Raw genomic sequence first — 17,532 nt, 5'->3', positions numbered from 1 at the left:
ATGACTAAAGGAAAAAAATTTGTGAACAGCATACCTACAAGTGCTAATTCAGCAATTCAGATAACAGGCAGAATTACAGCTCTTTACACATACAATATTATTGATAAATTTATCACAGTCTCGCTTTGGACTCAGTGGCTCAGTGGCTGGACTCAGAAAATAGGTTGTCAGTTCCTCGTGTGATAGCAACTATATCCGAATCTAGCAACCAACTAGCCCAGATAAGAGCTTTTGTGGCCCCGCCGGGGTGGCGCAGTGGTTACGGCGCTCGACTACTGTTCCCAAGGATGCGGGATCGAATCCCGGCCTCGGCGGCCGCTTTTCGATGGTGGCGAAAAGCAAGGCGCCCGTGTGCTGTACGATGTCAGTACACGTTAAAGAACCCCAGGTGGTCGAAATTTCCGGAGTCCTCCACTACGGCGTCTCTCATAGCCTCAGTCGCTTTGAGACGTTAAACCCCACAAACCAAACCAAACCAAGAGCTTTTGTAGTACAGTCTCTTTGGTAGTACAGTCTCGCGCTCTTTCGATAACAAAGGAATACTTCATGCAGTCTTTTGGAAATTTTTTCTACTACGTGCTTGGTTTCGTAACGCGTTATTTGTAATGTCGACTATCTACTGTTGCACGTAAATGAGGACTAAACCATCTATGATGGAATAAAAAAAACGTTAAGCATTTCTTTTGTTGCCATAACTGTAAATTTTAAGGAATCCTCTCAGACTGACTGCCAGGCCTGGGCAAGGGCGAGACTTGGTAGAGTGGGCCCGGTTCGGGCTTGTTTCATGTCTGCGTGGGCCCTGGCCGGGCCCAGGCCAGGAGCAATGAGCCCGGACTGGGCTCAATCTTCAAACGATGGGCCTGGGTCGGAAAATCGGGCCTGAGCGCAGTGCTCTAGTTCGTTTCCTATCCTTCTCGCTGCCGTTATTAGGTGCAGTGGCAACTTAGCACACCATGCCTGCATGAATGAAATGTGTTACTCAACACAGCGAACTATAAAAAAAAAAAAAAAAAATAGGAATACTAAATTTATTTTATTTCCGTAGTCGCTAGGTTCCACGGCGTCAAGTTAGAGCTTTGAACTCGCGAGAGCGCGGCTGAAACGCCGCCAGCCACCAGCAAACGAGCCGGTGCGGTGAATCTTAGTTCGACTGCAGCGCCACTCGCCGCGCGGCGCTTCGGAGTTTTTAAACTGAAGCTGGTTCTAGTAATGTTGATGAGCAACTATTACTGACCACATAAATATTCTGATCTATCGCGATGGGGGGGGGGCTCAGTCCTTAGGGCACATGAGTGCTGATACAAAGGACGTGGGTTCAATAGTGATGAAACGCAAAGCAGACTGTGTGATGTCAGTGCATGAGAACCCCGCATGTTCAGAATATCAGAGCCCTTCACTATGGCATCCATTATAACTTGAGTTGCTCTGGGACATTAAGCTCTATACACTAAATGAAACTAAACTACTGGCCAAGAAATCAAAGCACACTGTACCTCTTATGTTTCAAACAAACTGCTCTGTCTTGACAATACCGCACCAACAAAATGTGAATGACTTCAAGAATGCACACAAAACATAAAAGTTAGAAAGAAGCCTCTGGAAGGAAGCTGCAGCCGCTGGGTTTGTCGATAGTGAGTTTGACAATGCAACTGAAGGAGGCAACGAAGCGTGCTTGCCTGGTTCAAGTGACTCTGTGGTGGCTCAAGGTTAACAGGTAGTTCCCAACTGGGCTGAACAGCAGTTGCTATGTAAGGGTGAAGCTTCTTGAAGTCTTGCCCCTGTGAAAAGACGAACATAACATTAGTGGGTGGCATGACCAAATATGTAATTCATCGCGCATACTAAGCACATCATGACAGACAGTTTTAAAGATGGCACACTCTATGCTGGCTAATGATCCCTGTCAAAACGAGTCTAGAAATGCGTGTGCAGGTGTCTTAAAATGACTTTTTGTGTGTGTGTGCGTGTGTGTGCGTGCGTGTGTGTGAGAGAGAGAGAGAGAGCTGACACAACCAGCTGTGACTTCTACTGATACAAGGTAATTGGCATATGCCAAATCTACATTTGCAGACAAAACAATTTTTGTGTGTTAACAGTTACCTGACGGAAGAAACTCCATTACATATGCATTAGTCCTCTTTTTCATTATAATTTCCTTAACCAGCAGTCAGATGGTACTGAACAAGCTGCAGTGGAACGTTGGCATTGCATTCAAAATGGCAGTGCAACCTGACAAGCCCTGTGCAGTCATCACATTTCACGCAGGTCTTTTTTTCCGAAGTATGGCACTGTGATTTGAAAACATCCCTAACAGCCCAGACATGCCTCTGTGCAATCTCTGGTTATTCGAAAATTGAAGTTTTGCTTGAAAGGCAGGAGTTTCAATCCACCAAAGAGATAAATAAAACACAGGCCATTCTTGAAAATTTAACGAGGACTCTGTGTTATGCATCAAAAACTCACAAAAACACAGGTTTATGTAGTGAGCTCAAAAGAGAACCCACTGAAGAGAGGTAAACTATTTTTCATACGTACAGATGAAAAAATTCGAGGCACACTTGAAGTATATGATGCAGCAGCGTTCATTGGTCACTTCTGCAACCTGGGGCCTTCTTTGCATATCACTTCACAAATGCGGACTCTGTCTTTCATTGTTTGTTTTCATTTTTTAATTTACTACAAGAAACAAAAGGCCTCCCTTTACCCAAATCATACAAATGTGCCTCGATGTCCTAATGGTAGCATGTCTGACTTGTGATCCAAGGAATCTGAGTTTGTTCCCATCTCACCTATATTTTATTTTCAGTGCAAATAATTTACTTTAGATGCTTACATGCCATAATAATGTTTGTGTCATATTGTGACCTTACAATCACAGTTTAGCTAACATTTTGATGTCTTTGAATTCTCGGCAACGTCGCAATCCTGTCGACCAATCCAGATTTTCTTGACATGCTGATGGTCACTATAACAACTGTCTGAATTTAAAATTAGTTAACGGCTACAACCATGATGGTCCAGTTCAGTGCAGTACAGCTGAGCAGCTAGCACAGACTGTTGGTGAAATATTGCAGCAGTATTGCCAATGTTACATCATTGCAATAATGTTGGTCCACATTCTTCCAAGACACCAAGAAAACAAAAATATTCCTCAATATTGAGCAATGTTGATGCTACGTTTTCAATGATCATTAATAAGCAACATGTTTGCAGCAGGCGTTTTAATGTTTAACAGTCAATGTCAACACTTTAACAATTTTGTTCCAATGCTGTTTCTTGCATGTTGTGTTCACATGGCTTGAAGAGGCCAACAGGCCCACTATGGTAACATTAGAAGGTAATGTTGTGAAAATACTCTGGCAACAAAGCGTACTACAAGGGTAATCGGTCACGAATATGGCACTAAGAAATTCTGACCTCTGCGTATAATTTTCCACGCATAGACTTTCACATAAAATACACTTTTTAGAGAAGTGCAACAATAGTGCATCATTCTTTGTCTTGTCGCACACTGTGCAGCCTGCAAAAGAAAGTGTCTGTGGTACCACAAGGGGAAAAATGTGAAAGCAGGTGAGCTACTTCTTCAATTGTTGACTTCCTTAGTGCACTACCTTGTGCAACAAGAGACGAAAATCATACACAGACAAACAGGTCACAAACTAGCAAGCAATCTTATTTACTTTACATGAGCTGTTAAAACAACAGTTTCAGCATCGCCCTCAATCTGACTATGCCCACTGCAGGGCACTGGCGGCTACCACATCCCTCCAATTAACTCTGTCCTGTGCCAGTTACATCCACTTGATCCCAGCAAACTTCCTAATTTGATCTGCCTACATCACTTACTGCTGCCCCCTGCTATGCTTGCTTTCCCTTGAAATCTAGTCTGTCACACTCGGAGACCACCAGTCATCTTTCCTTCGCATTACATGCCCTTTTTATGCACAATTCTCCTTCTTGATTTCAATTAAAACTATGTTCGTTCCCGGGTCCACTTTGCATGCTTCCTGTCCCTTGACATTATATCTATCATTTTTCTTTTCATAGATCTCTGTGCTGCCCTCAATTTGAGCTAAATCCTTTTCATCAGCCTCCACATTCCGACACTATACATAAGTGGGTACTGGTAAGATACAGCTGTTATACAGTTTCCCCTTAAGGGATAGTATTGATAAGCTACCATTCATGATCAGAGAATGCTTGCTAAATATGCTCCATCCCAGTCTTATTCTACTAGTTGTATCAGTTTCATGATCCAAATCAGCAGTCACTACCTGCCCTAAACAGATGTGCTCCTTTAACATTTTCAGCATCTTGCTGCCTATCAAAAACAGTTGTTCCCTTTCAATGCGGTTGAACATTACTTTAGTCTGATGCATATTAAATTTGCGGCCTACTAGCTGTTCTACTTTGCCTGTCTAGGTCATCAATCACTTTTTGCATCCATCCCCTGGGTTACTTACCAAGGCAATGTCATCAGTGAATTGCAGATTACTGCGATTATCTGATTACCGAGGAAGTCTCCATTTACTCTAATCTCTAACTGTTCCCAACTCGGGTCTCTGAATACTTACTGTAAGCAAGTGGTGAATAGCACAGGATAAATTGTGTCTCTCTACCCAACATTTTTCATTATTGGGATTTCATTACTTTCTTTATGAAGGTTATGGCTGCTGTGCAGCCACTACAAATACAATTCAGTACTCTCACATATGGCTCTTCCTACCCGCCGTGGTGGTACAGTGGTTAGGGCACTAGACTACTGTGCCTAAGCATGCGGGACTGAATCCCGGCCTCGGGCGGCTGCCTTTCAATGGAGGCGAAAATCAATGTGCCCGTGTGCTGTGCTATGTCAGTGCACATTGAAGAATCCCAAGTGGTCTAAATTTCCGGAGTCCTCCACTATGGCGTCACTCATAGCCTGAGTCGCTTTGGGACATTAAGTCTCACAAACCAAACCAATATGGCTCTTCCACACACAGGTTCTGCAATGCCTGCATGACTGCTGAGGTTCTGACTGAATGAAATGATTTCCTATCAAAGAAGGTTATTTATAATGACTGGTTACATACTGCACCTTTCTCTATCATTAGGTTGATAGTGTGGATATAATCTATCACTGTATAGTCCTTACAAGTAGCCTGTATACACATGAAGAAAATGGAATACAGTGAAAACCAAGAAATAAAAAATGTTGGCTTCAGGATGCTTGAATCTGCTTCCTCTCATCTCCAGTCACTGGGCATGTATGGAGGGCCCAATTTTACCACTTTCTTTAGAAGTTAATCCCTCATCCAGTCAGCATGATTGAAGTGTCACGCACATGTGCCTTGATTTCCAGACAGATTTTAAACTACTTAACTGGTACAAAAGGAGGACTGTCAGCATGTGTGGGGAAAGGCATGTGATAAGTTTGCACCTTCTTCATCTAATGTGGCACAAAAAATGTCACTGTCATATGGCCACACATATAAGTCAGCCAGACGGATCAATGCCTGAATGAAAGGCTTCAGGAGCATTACAAGTTAGGCAGCTTTTTAATCACACCAGATACCACCCTGGTACAGTCTCCCCTGTTTATGTGACTTCAAACTTACACACTTTCAAAAAAAGCTTTCTCCACATGAACACATGCTACAAGAGTTCTTGGCTTTGGAGGAAAAATATAAAAATTGCAGGGCTTTTTATACTGATGGTTATAAATCTGCACATCATGTGGGAAGCGCTATAGTGCAAGACAAATGGGAAAAAACAGTAAGACTGCCTTCATGAGCACCAGTTTTCACTGCTGAAAGTTATGCCATTTTCATAGCAGTAAAACATGTACTCAAGAAAAACATAGAAAAGAGCATAACCTTCACTGATTCTCTCAGTGCAATCACAGCTCTACATTCCAGTAAGGCAGTAGAGCCCTTAGTAGGAGACATAATACATACCATAACAGCAGCAGAAACACGAGGGCAAGAAATAAAGTTCTGCTGGATACCAAGCCACATAGTGATCAGTGGCAATGAGAGAGCCAATGCAAGTGCTGCAGCTGCCTGCAATGCAGAAATTCAGAAAGTATGCCACATCGAGATGCAAAGCAATTTGTACAAACAGAACTGAGAAGAAAATGGCAAGCTTCATGGGACAACGAAGCAAACAACAAACTGCATGCCATCAAACCAAAACTCGAGGAATGAAAATCATGTAACCATTAGAAACGCTTATTTGAAGTAATTTTGTGTCCCCTCCATATTGGACATACCCATCTGACTCACATCTTCATTCTTAAGAAAGAAGGCCGATATTAAAAGGATGTGGAGAAGAGGTCACTATAAACCACATTTCATTCTTTTGTATGAAGTTCGAGAAACTGAGAGAAAAATATTTTGCACACTTTACAGAAAGCGAATTCCATTTCATCCTGCCTTGCTCCTCGGAGAGAATGCAATTGTTGATGCATCCCGAGTTTTTAAATTCTTAAGAGGATGCAATGCACCTAAACAAGTTGTAATGTCTCTGATGTCTGTAGTTTGTATTCCTAACATAAACATAATACACCTTGTGTTTGGCGCATGATAGCCTCAGTTGCTTATGCACCATTACACCCAACACAACACAACGCATTAACCACACCAGAAAACCTTGCCGCGCACTGTTTTAGGTGCAAGAAGTGCTCAATAAAACCATAGTTCTCCTAATGCACGCTAAAAAAAGAGTTGTTTGAAGCATTTTGCTTGTCCAGAAATGAACTGTCATGCATTAGTGAGCCATCAATTATGAAGACAAAGCAAGAGACACAATTTTTAAGAATGTGACAAAACTGGACACTCTGTACATGCCAACTGGTCAGAGAAGAGAGAAGGCAGATTTCAAGCACCCCGGCCATCGTCACCGTTTTTACTTCTTGGTTTTTGTCAAACTTCTAATTTCTTCACATGCTTTAATTGCTCATACAAAATGAATTCCTACACAATAAAAATCAGTTGATAGTTTGCACTCTCTATGTCTGTGTTTTTTCATCCCTTATTACTTTGTAATTCGAGTAGTACACTAAGAAAGTCAAGCATGAAAAACCCAACCCTTTGCAGCTTTGTCCTCAACGACATCACATAATAAAAGGCACAAAACAGCCTCTTACGGATGAACATGGTCATATTTCTAAATGGTAAATGAAAGTCTTTGTTTCCTTTGTATAGTCTCTATAAAAATCTTGTCATTTGCCGGTAGGCATAACATTGACAAATGCAATAGTACATCCCATCTGTTGTCACATGCATTCCTTACTGTGCTCTCATGAGAGTAGCCTTCCATAGTTGACTTGAACTGTGCTATACCTGTGATGCAGGGTTAGGTGGCACACCTTACGAGGTAACCTCAAAGTAAAGAAAATGATGACAGGTCTTCCACACCACACGAGTCGCCCAGTTTTAAAGGGACACTAACGGGGACTACCTGTTGGAAAGATAGGTTGACGTCATGCGATGGTAAATGTCATTTTACGAAAAATACAGATTTGATAAGCCAGAAAACTGCATAAAAGTGAAGTACAAATGGTGGTACCCCTTACAGGCTTTCGCAGCTGTAGCTAGTGACAAAAATTTTTGCTGGCCTTAATTGGTTCATCGTTCTCTCATGAGCCCCACTGCGGTGGTGCAGTGGTTAAGATGCCTGACTACTATGCCGGAGTACCCAGGTTTGAACCCGACTGCCAGTGGATGTGTTTCGATGGAGGCAAAACGAAGAGGCACCTGTGTGCTTTGCGACGCCAGTGCACGTTAAAGATCCCCAGGTGGTCGAAATTACTCTGTAGCTCTCCACTACGGCTCCCCTTTCTGTCATTCCAATTTCAGTCCAGGTGTCCACAGAAAGAAGTGTGACAGACACTGTGCCTTTCCCTTCCTGTGAACCAATACAAATATTTTCTCGTGCAATGCCGTTAGCGCAGACCAGATAATGGACGGAAAGATGAGATATAAACACGAGTGTCGAGGCTTTTTTCTTCCCCTTCTGTTCGTGTGGCCTATGCGTAGTTGTTATGCGCGGCAGATTCAGAACCACACACTCTCATTAGCATTGGTGCTTGGAGATGGCCCGCCTGATTGGTTGGAGAGCTCTGACAAACTCGGGGTGCATCAAAAACTGCCACAACCTTTCCCTGGTTCAGGGGCCGATGGACTTGGAAGGACATCAAGAATTTTGTTCTTCATTTTCTTAACAATGCAGCTGGCTTGCAGTATAAAAGAAATGTTGAAAGTGTTGCCAAGGGATAACCTGTCTAGTGTAGAATCTTGCTTATTTTGCGATTTCCTTTTAATGTCCCTTTCAAGCCTACAGCCCATGCAAAACCGATAATGCTTGTGGTGAAATAGTTAAATTCTAAATTCTCATAGTCTAAAATGTATAGGCACTTTGGCCTGCTGGTGGTTGCGTTAGTCTCAGATTATTCCAAACAAGTGCATGAAACCTACAATTTGGAAAACATCACTAATGCCTTCGCACAATCCTGTCCATCTGAACATCGATATTGTTACGGGGCGGCAAGCTGATGATGAAAGGAGACAGAACATGACCGATGGCGATGGTAGATGCCGTTTAATGAATGATGGCGGACCTAGCGCGAGCGCGCCTGCCCACGCCATTGTCCCCTTCTTCGCCCGTAGCACTACCCGGGGCCACCGAGCAATCGTCCCGATCGGTGGAAGAAGTCAAAGTTGATCAGATTTGTGACATGACAGTGATCTTGTGCGGACCGGTGAAGAAAGAAGAGAAAGAAGGTAACGGCTTGCCGCCATTATGATCAATGGAGCCTGGCCCAGGAAGCTTTCGTTCAACCGGTCGCCAGGGTTTGATGGCTGGGTCCTAGGTACGCATCAAACGGCACAGGCGGGGGTGATGTCTTCACGTGTAGTGTTGTATTGGGTCGGTGGGTTCATCTGGTCGTCGTTTCGGGTCGGTCGGATCCTTCGGTCAGGTCTTTCATGCGATGTGCCTTGTGATATGTCCTTGCACGTGTTCGTGGTGTCTTAGGTCTGTAAGATCTTAAAGTTGGGTTGCTTGTGTTTCTTCGTGTCCTTTGGTCAGGGCGGCGGACTGGGCGGGGGTGGAGAACGGCGATGTGGCGTCGGGTCCAGCAGGCTGGAGAACAGCCAGGTGATGTGTCGTCCCAGAAACCTGTTGCCGACGGCGCAAGATGACACAGGGCGCAGAAGCTAGAACGGCGATGTGGCGTCGCGTCCAGCAGGCTGGAGAACAGCCAGGTGATGTGTCGTCCCAGAAACCCGTTGCCGACGGCGCAAGATGACACAGGGCGCAGAAGCTAGAACGGCGATGTGGCGTCGGGTCCAGCAGGCTGGAGAACAGCCAGGTGATGTGTCGTCCCAGAAACCCGTTGCCGACGGCGCAAGATGACACAGGGCGCAGAAGCTAGAACGGCGATGTGGCGTCGGGTCCAGCAGGCTGGAGAACAGCCAGGTGATGTGTCGTCCCAGAAACCCGTTGCCGACGGCGCAAGATGACACAGGGCGCAGAAGCTAGAACGGCGATGTGGCGTCGGGTCCAGCAGGCTGGAGAACAGCCAGGTGATGTGTCGTCCCAGAAACCCGTTGCCGACGGCGCAAGATGACACAGGGCGCAGAACTTCCTCCATGGCGCAGAAGCTCCGGGCCAGTCTTGCCGACGCCATGACGTCAGTGGTCACGTGAAAAGTGGAAGCCCCGCCCCTAGACCGATTTGGTGCGATCGTGGAATGTAGCATCACACTTCATAGCGTCTAATAAAAACTAGGGGGGGGGGGGGGGGGAGATGACGTTGAATGACGTCACGCATACGTTTTCTATGGCGCGAATTTTAAACGAGCCTTTTTATACAAATGTTACGGGGCGGCAAGCCGATGATGAAAGGAGATAGAACATGACCGATGGCGATGGTAGACGTTTAACAAATGATAGCGGACCTAGCGTGAGCGCGCCTGCCCACGTCATTGTCCCCTTCTTCTTTGCCCGTAGCAATATTGTGAAGAAGCCTTGTCAGATGTGAAGCAACAGTTGCTTCCTGCTATTGTCAAGAACTTGCACCAGAGAACCAAACAGCCATAAAGGGAGACCTTTGGAGATGTCGCCTGTAAGAAGGCTCAGCTGAGCACTACACATTAAACAATTCCTATTTCCTCTTTACACAACAGGCAATTAAAATCATGCCAGAAGAGGTCTGGAATGATGCTGAGAATACCAGGGATATAACATTTTCAACATTTTTATGTTCCAGTGGTCTCACTTACAGGCTTTGGTGTTGCCATGTAAGGATATGTACATGAAATGAATAACTGGCATGTGCCTGTGCACGAGACAGATTTCAAAGAAAACATGTTAAGAAGAAGGGGTGAAGTACTGACCTTAATCAGAGCAACAAACCCCAAAAGTGCTTTCACATTCTTCTCTGTCCACTCCATCGAAATTCAATCCAAAGCATGGCATATCTCCACATCACAAGTGGCAACGGCATCCAGTGTTCCAGTAGCCACGATGCTTCCATCCGTACTCCACGCTATGCATTGTGTTAGATTCCAAGTAGTAAATTACCATATTTGCATAAATATAATGCAACCAAGTATGTAATGCAGGTTATGAAAGTAGAAGATAAGATATTAGTGTGAGTATAACAGAAGCTTGAAATTCATGGGATGCAAGAACACAGGGTATGCTGTCAATTAAACATTGTATAAATGTGTGCATTGTGCAATGTATGGCAAAGCCTCCGTATATTCTGCCTCCCATGTAGTGGCAGCCAATAGCACCAGGTATGCCCTTTCTCTTCTACTGTCCTCTGTCGATAGGGATGTTTTAAGCGAAGTCACCATTACTATGATACTTCTGCTTCTGCTGCCCCTGCTTTGTGTTCCGTGCTGCCCAGTCCTGCACTCGTTTGGCCCTTTCCCTTTTCTCTTTCCAACTCCACTTACCCCAGTCACAGCCTACCCCTTCTCAAAAGTACACACAACCCTTTTTCCACACTGTGCGCTTTGCCTACATGACCCAAGGCCATCAAAATGTAGTTTCTCCTCACACCTCTCAAGACTGGTGGATGAGCTCTCCCAAGGACTAGTGCAAAAAGAAAAAAGAAAGAAAGAAAGAAGAAAAGAAAACTTGAAAGCCCCACAATTTGTATCTTCGTTTAAACTCAACGCAAGATGTACTCTGAAGTAGACGACGTTTCATACAGCCCTGTTCAAATATTGAGCAAAAGGTGAAAATTCTGGCATTTGCTAAGCATCCATCCAGAGACTTGTATTACCATTTCACTTCGAGAATATAAGCAATGGTGCCGGCAGATGTAAAAAAAAAAAACAAAACCTGGGAATAAGCCATTTAAGGCCTGGCTGTAAAAATGGCTTTGAAATGATGGAGATAAGGCACATTACGAAGCTGGGACACAAGGTAGGTGGATTAAATGAATATTCCAGAACTCTGCAATGCCAGTCTGTGCTACAAGGCCTAAACCTTAAAACTGTATTAGAGGCAATGATGCTATTTACAGACCAGTTTAAAATTTATAACTTTAATGACGTTAAAAGTTGTGGTAATGATAAGACCTTATATATACATATCTATGCTAATAACATAACACTGCTTTCATGTGTAATGTACATTTGGGGACTGGGGTCTAAAGCTGCATATAGGCTATGAGGGAGAAGGCCTCAAGATCAATGCAGATCAACTGGGGCTTTTGATCTTGCATAAACATCGCACAGCACATGAGCATTTTTGCACTTTACCACCATCAAAGCTCCTCTGGTCGGGATTCAAGCCCGTAACCTATAGCTCAGCACCTGAATGCTAAAGTCGCTGAGCCGTCCCAACAGGTTGGAATGCATCATGATACTGCCTGTATCATGATTATTACATATTCAATTACTACCATTTTTGTACACTTTCACAAAACTAAAATTGTGTATTCAATCACTGTTATATGGACCGAAAACTGAAATGTTACTTCGCAAGCAGAAACCTGCTGTACTTGAGAATAACATTAACTAAAGGTAAAATCGCCATGGCTGGCAGAAGAGAGGTAACAAGAGAATCATTGAGGAGGCCTTTATCCTGCAGTGGATTAAATGAGCTCATGATGACGAGTCATCTAAACTTCATGCTATGTGTTCAGGCTCTCACTGCCTTGTGGTGAATAGGTTCAAGGGATTTTTTTAGGTCCATATGATTATTAAGGTTAAGGCCCTTAATTGAAACACTGAGCCTGAGCACTTTACTTTTTTGATTCAGTATACCCCCAAACCCCAAGAAGAAAGAAAACAAAGTGCAGCATTGTTTAGTCTATATACCATTCTTCTTTCTCAGAACTGCAAGAAAGAAAAAGTTTCAAAACATTGTCCCATAACATATAACAGATGTGCTATGCAACAGAATCTATGTGACAGAACTACCATTTTCTGGCAACTGTAACGTGCTGGCTGAAGAGAAATGTTTACGAAAAAGGAACTGTCCAGAACAAAAATATTGTATATGACTCCAGCTTTAACTAAACTACTAAAAAAGCACCACATTTTCAGTTTTTGATAAGCAGTAGGTTAACAGACTGAAACAAGGAAACTATTGTGAATGAAGATAGAAATGGTCCACCTTTCGGCTGTCTCAACTCCAGGCGTGGCAGTGATGTGGTGATATGATGCAGTTTAGTCGAAGCTTGTGTGGTACGCAATACTTCTACACCCGACAGTACAGCCATAAGAAAGCTTGCCATGGGACAGGTAATGTGGAATCGCAGTGCAGCTACTTCCCGAGGAAAGCGATACTTGTGGCTGTGATGATTGTGCATCTAATGTGGATGCACTTAAATGTGAGCAGCATCATTGAAATTAAATGGCTGCATTAACATATTTCAATCATTTGCCATGTCTAGACCAGCCTGTGCACAGTTGTACTTTGAGAAAGAAGTATGTGAAAAATTCACATTAGAAAAAAGAAGGAAGTAGGTGAAGAGACAGACGTTCAACTCTCACCTTTTGTTGCACTGAAATGATGTTATGCTCTATGATTTGACCATGAAGGCCTGTTGCAAACAACCTTTTTTTGCACCAGGCAGCTACATTGATCGAGTTGCTTGAATTCCCTAGCACAACCTGGATGGGTAACAGAAGCAAGTCAATAAAACTTTTCCAGCAACAGTACTGACAATAGATTTCCTTATTTTATCCACACACGGCATTAATTTCCCATCGTATATTTCAGTTAAAAAGTTCGATATGAAAAGAGCCGAAGGACATTCTGTTTAAAGAAGTTGCCTACTTTAAATTGCACAAAAGTTTGGCCTGCTAATACTGAATGCTCCAATGCTATATATCCGATCCAAGCACAGCCACCTGTAATAAAGCTGTGTAGCTTTTACTATTATCCAACAAACTTACTTGGCTGTTACACAACACCAGTTTGAGTTTCTAAACCAAGAAACAACTATTTTCTTTTCTCAGTTAAAATTTTTCAAATATAAATTACTTCCTGCCCCACCGGGGTGGTGCAGTGGTTAGGGCACTCGAATACTGTGCTCAGTGCACGTTAAAGAACCCCAGGTGGTTGAAATTTCTGGAGCCCTCCACTACTGTGTCTCTTATAGCCCAAGTCTCTTTGGGATGTTAAACCCCAAAACTAAACCAAACCAAACTGCTTCATATTACATAGTTCTTTGCTGCGACTATACTCAGTGACTGCACCACTGTCACTCCAAAATGACACTGCTATATAGGTATTCCTTTCTAAGGCTGAACTGCAGGTTTTTCTTTGGTGACATAATGTGGTATGCTAGTCTGAAGAAGTCACTTATAGATAATTCTGGACTCTTTAGAAGAAAGAGCATTTAATCTGAAAGTAAGATATACCTAAATGGTTGTATTTGAGCTCTACTTGTGAAGATAACATTACCACATTTAAAGAAAGTAATGTAAGTTAAAAATGGAACTATTATACAATCACTCAAGCAGATGTTGACTTCAAAATTGTGGGCTGTTATGTTATTGTTGAATTGTCGCGCTGGGTTGAGTAAGAAGATAGGGCATCCAGTGGTATGCGTGCTGGTGCGATAGGACTGCCGCTTAACCATTGCAATAGCCAGATCATGACACATTTTCATGACATTTAGGCATGACTTCATGTGAATGTCCTTAATGAAGTGGAAAAACCAATTTAACCAAGTAACTACGCGCAGGTAATGAGAGTGACGATGTTACGACGCACAATAATGTTAGCAAACTATATTTGGCGAGGATGTGGAACCTTATGGTTAGGAGAGGTGTGTAAGGTAGCCAAGCAATTGTCTTAGTTGTTTCATGAATTTCAGCCGTCCAGTAATTGCTGGCCTGTTTTACTTGAACAAGTAGTACCTGCACTTACAATGTCTTTTGGCAATAAGATGCCCATTTTTTGTCAACTTTATATTCCGAAGGCTCAACAAAGGTTGACAAGCACTGTATACGGTCTTGGCACACGATGCTTCATGTCCGCTCATATGTGCGACAAGCACAGTAATTTTCTTTCTGAAGCTTCAATTCACTGTGAATACCATGACTGTAGAGCAGTGTTGGCAGAATGTTGAAACAAAGTAAGAGTTTTCACCACATGAAAAACCAAGCATACGCTAACATGTGCTATATATTTTGAAGTGACGGTGCAAATACAGTCCTGTGTATCTATTTCACCGATGTCTGCTTCTGTGATCCTTAACGATATATATATTATATATGTCATGATCGTTCACCTTCCAAAACCACAGCATGTTAAAATCAGCAGAAATACCAGTAAAAATGACTTGCACATACCCCCCTAGCACATTTAAATAACATGGTAAAAGACTTATAAGGAATTATAAAAACGGATGAAATGGCACTCGGCAAGATGTCCACAACATAATGTTTAGCCCACAAGTTTTCACTTTGGTGCTGCCTTAAAAAGCATTGTTTGTTCATATGAACAAGAGCTTCATTTGAACCTGGTTTTTCTGGTTCTGTCTGCACTGCAAAATGACCACAAGCATTTTTACCCGCTTAGCCCAAGTATGAATTCCCGTGCAAACGGGGTGGCAAGTGCAAAGCACGATACCACAAATTGGTTTAGATAGAGTTAAAGAAATGCACGAGCAAGGCCACTGCCACAGTAAGGTGCTCATCAAGGCCTATCTATAGCAATGAACCACGGTAACCAAGGTCCTTGAGCTATGCTTGCTGCCCCGCCGGGGTGGCGCAGTGGTTACGGCGCTCAACTACTGTTTCCAAGTATGCAGGATCGAATCCCGGTCTCGGCGGCCGCTTTTCGATGGAGGCGAAAAGAAAGGCGCCCGTGTGCTGTGAGGTGTCAGTGCACGTTAAAGAACCCCAGGTGGTCGAAATTTGCAGAGTCCTCCACAACGGCGTTTCTCATAGCCTGAGTTGCTTTGGGACGTTAAACCCCACAAAACAAACCAACCAAACCAGCATTACCATAGACTCTACTCGACCACACTTAGCATGCCAGCCAATGTATTAGCCATGTGCTAAAAAAACACTCATGTTAATTACAAATCCTCTTTTTATGCTGTAGTATTGGTTTAGTTTATAAGGTTTAAGGCTTAGTGTTACTATGAAAAATGCCTGTGCTGTAGTATAATCTCGGTGGAAGAAAAAACGCTTGTAACAGGCAGTACATTACACGTGTGTGCACTGTGCACTCTGCGTAAGTTTTTAATATGTCCATGGCCAAGGTGGCTCAGTGGTCACACTTGATTGCCTATCCCAGGCTTGATCCCGGTCGTGGTGGCTGCATTTTGGCAGAGGCAATACGCAAGGTACTCATGTACAGCGCGATGTCAGTGCATGGTAAAGAGCCCAGCACAGTCGAAACTATCTGGAACTTTCATGTAAAGTGTCCCTCATAGCCCGAGCCAGTTTGGGACACTGAATCCCATGAACCAAGCTAAGCCATCATTTGTCCACATATTTTTTGTGTAGGTATACTGAGTGTGCAATCCCCATGCTATAAAAACAAGTTAAGCTTAAAGTAACATGAGCCAGAATCTGCAAATTTTCACACGAAGGATTATCTCAGAGCTAAAAGACCCCCCCCCCCCCCCCCCTCAACATTTTTTTTTGGTCAATCGAATTTAGCAGTTTGGTCAGAAGCCCCCACTGCATGCGTGATTGCGTGCACTACACAAAAGGTATGAAACCGTGTGGAGTGCACCACTTCAGCATGCAAAATGCACACCTGTTGCGTCTATATCCTGGTGTTTACTGAATACATTTAAAGTGGTGCAGAAAGCATTTTACCTATCAAGTTGGTGAGAGCTGCACGGCAGGTACACCTACATAAATTTAAAGCACAATTACAGTAAAACCTTGTTTTTCAAAAATTCATGTTACAAGCCTAGTACTGGTTGAGGCCCATGTACATATACAGTGTCAGGTGCTTGCTAATTCGGAAGGTCATGTCGAGGTACAACCCGCGAAGCCAGCAGTAATTCGAACAGATCTCCCTGAACGTGAATAGCAAAAAACAGTGGCGCCCTGAAAAATGACAGAAGCATGATGTTCTACTGCCTACACATACTGCATCCATACTGCTTCTGTCACCCTTCAAGTATGATAAACAGTCAAACTTTGAGGACTCCCATCAGATGAAGCATCCTCAAAATGCGATGGGGACGTCTATGAAATGAAAAGCACTACGAAGGCGCTTATGGCTCTGGATCGCTCCTTTGACATTCCAGATAATACGCAAAATGCAGAGCACTTGACGAAACTGCAAAACATCATTGTTGGTGCTTAGTTTCCATCTTAATTGCATAGACAAGCACATTTGGAGCGTTCACGGGATAAAATGACTAGTGCAAACTGTTTTCAGCAGTTTTAGGGCCGTTTGACAATTTAAACTTCTGAAAAATTCTAACATTTTTCTTGGTCCCCTGAAGCCCAATTAGTGAGATTTTATTGTAGCTGGGATCTTGTTACTTATAATCGGCAGTTAGCATGTCATATGCACAAGTCATGCGGAAGTAAAACCTATGTGAATAATCCCATGCTGCCCACTTGTAGCCAGCCTAAGCCAGTGCAGGTCGCAATGACAGACACTCCAGCCTCTTTGGACACCACAAGCTAATGCTTTTTTTGCTATCCCATTATGAAGCTTGACAACGATTAACATAAAAAAAATGCCATGTTACCATTCACTGCCCTTTCCCCCGTTACCTTGAGCACACTGTGCAGTGCCATAATTCCATATTCATACCTTCCCTACTTAAAAAAAAAAAAAAAAAAAAAAAAAAAAATTAAGTTGAACAAATGCAAATTATGTGCAAAAGCATATAATGTTTCACTTCATTTTTGGTTCTAGGCTAGCATTTCAAGGTCGGGCTTCAATATCAAGGCTAAGTCAGTGACTGGGAAGCTTTGTGGAAGCACTATACACGCGGGGTAATTGGCTTTGGTGATAGCTATGGCGTTCTGTACTCTCTTCCTACAGAAAATTTCCCAGTTTGAATCTGCTCCAACAGATCTCAATTTTTTTCTGGGAA

At 43.2% G+C, this 17,532-nt stretch overlaps 1 long non-coding RNA gene across 1 annotated transcript in view; it reads left to right on the top strand.

Annotated features, from left to right (window-relative positions):
- LOC146205588 (uncharacterized) overlaps positions 1-17,532 on the top strand; it is a 76,697-nt gene that overhangs the window by 46,092 nt on the left and 13,073 nt on the right. The window contains exon 4 of the long non-coding RNA XR_014704214.1: positions 3,520-3,570. This is a non-coding gene — a long non-coding RNA (uncharacterized LOC146205588). The remainder of the gene's footprint in view (positions 1-3,519; positions 3,571-17,532) is intronic.

The sequence above is a fragment of the Amblyomma maculatum genome, chromosome 1 (genome assembly GCF_055883805.1).
Source record: "Amblyomma maculatum isolate TAMU_Amacu chromosome 1, ASM5588380v1, whole genome shotgun sequence".
In the NCBI taxonomy this organism is placed as follows: domain Eukaryota; kingdom Metazoa; phylum Arthropoda; class Arachnida; order Ixodida; family Ixodidae; genus Amblyomma; species Amblyomma maculatum.
The sequence above is the reverse complement of the archived record's forward strand: the minus strand, read 5'-3'. Positions and strand labels throughout refer to the sequence as shown.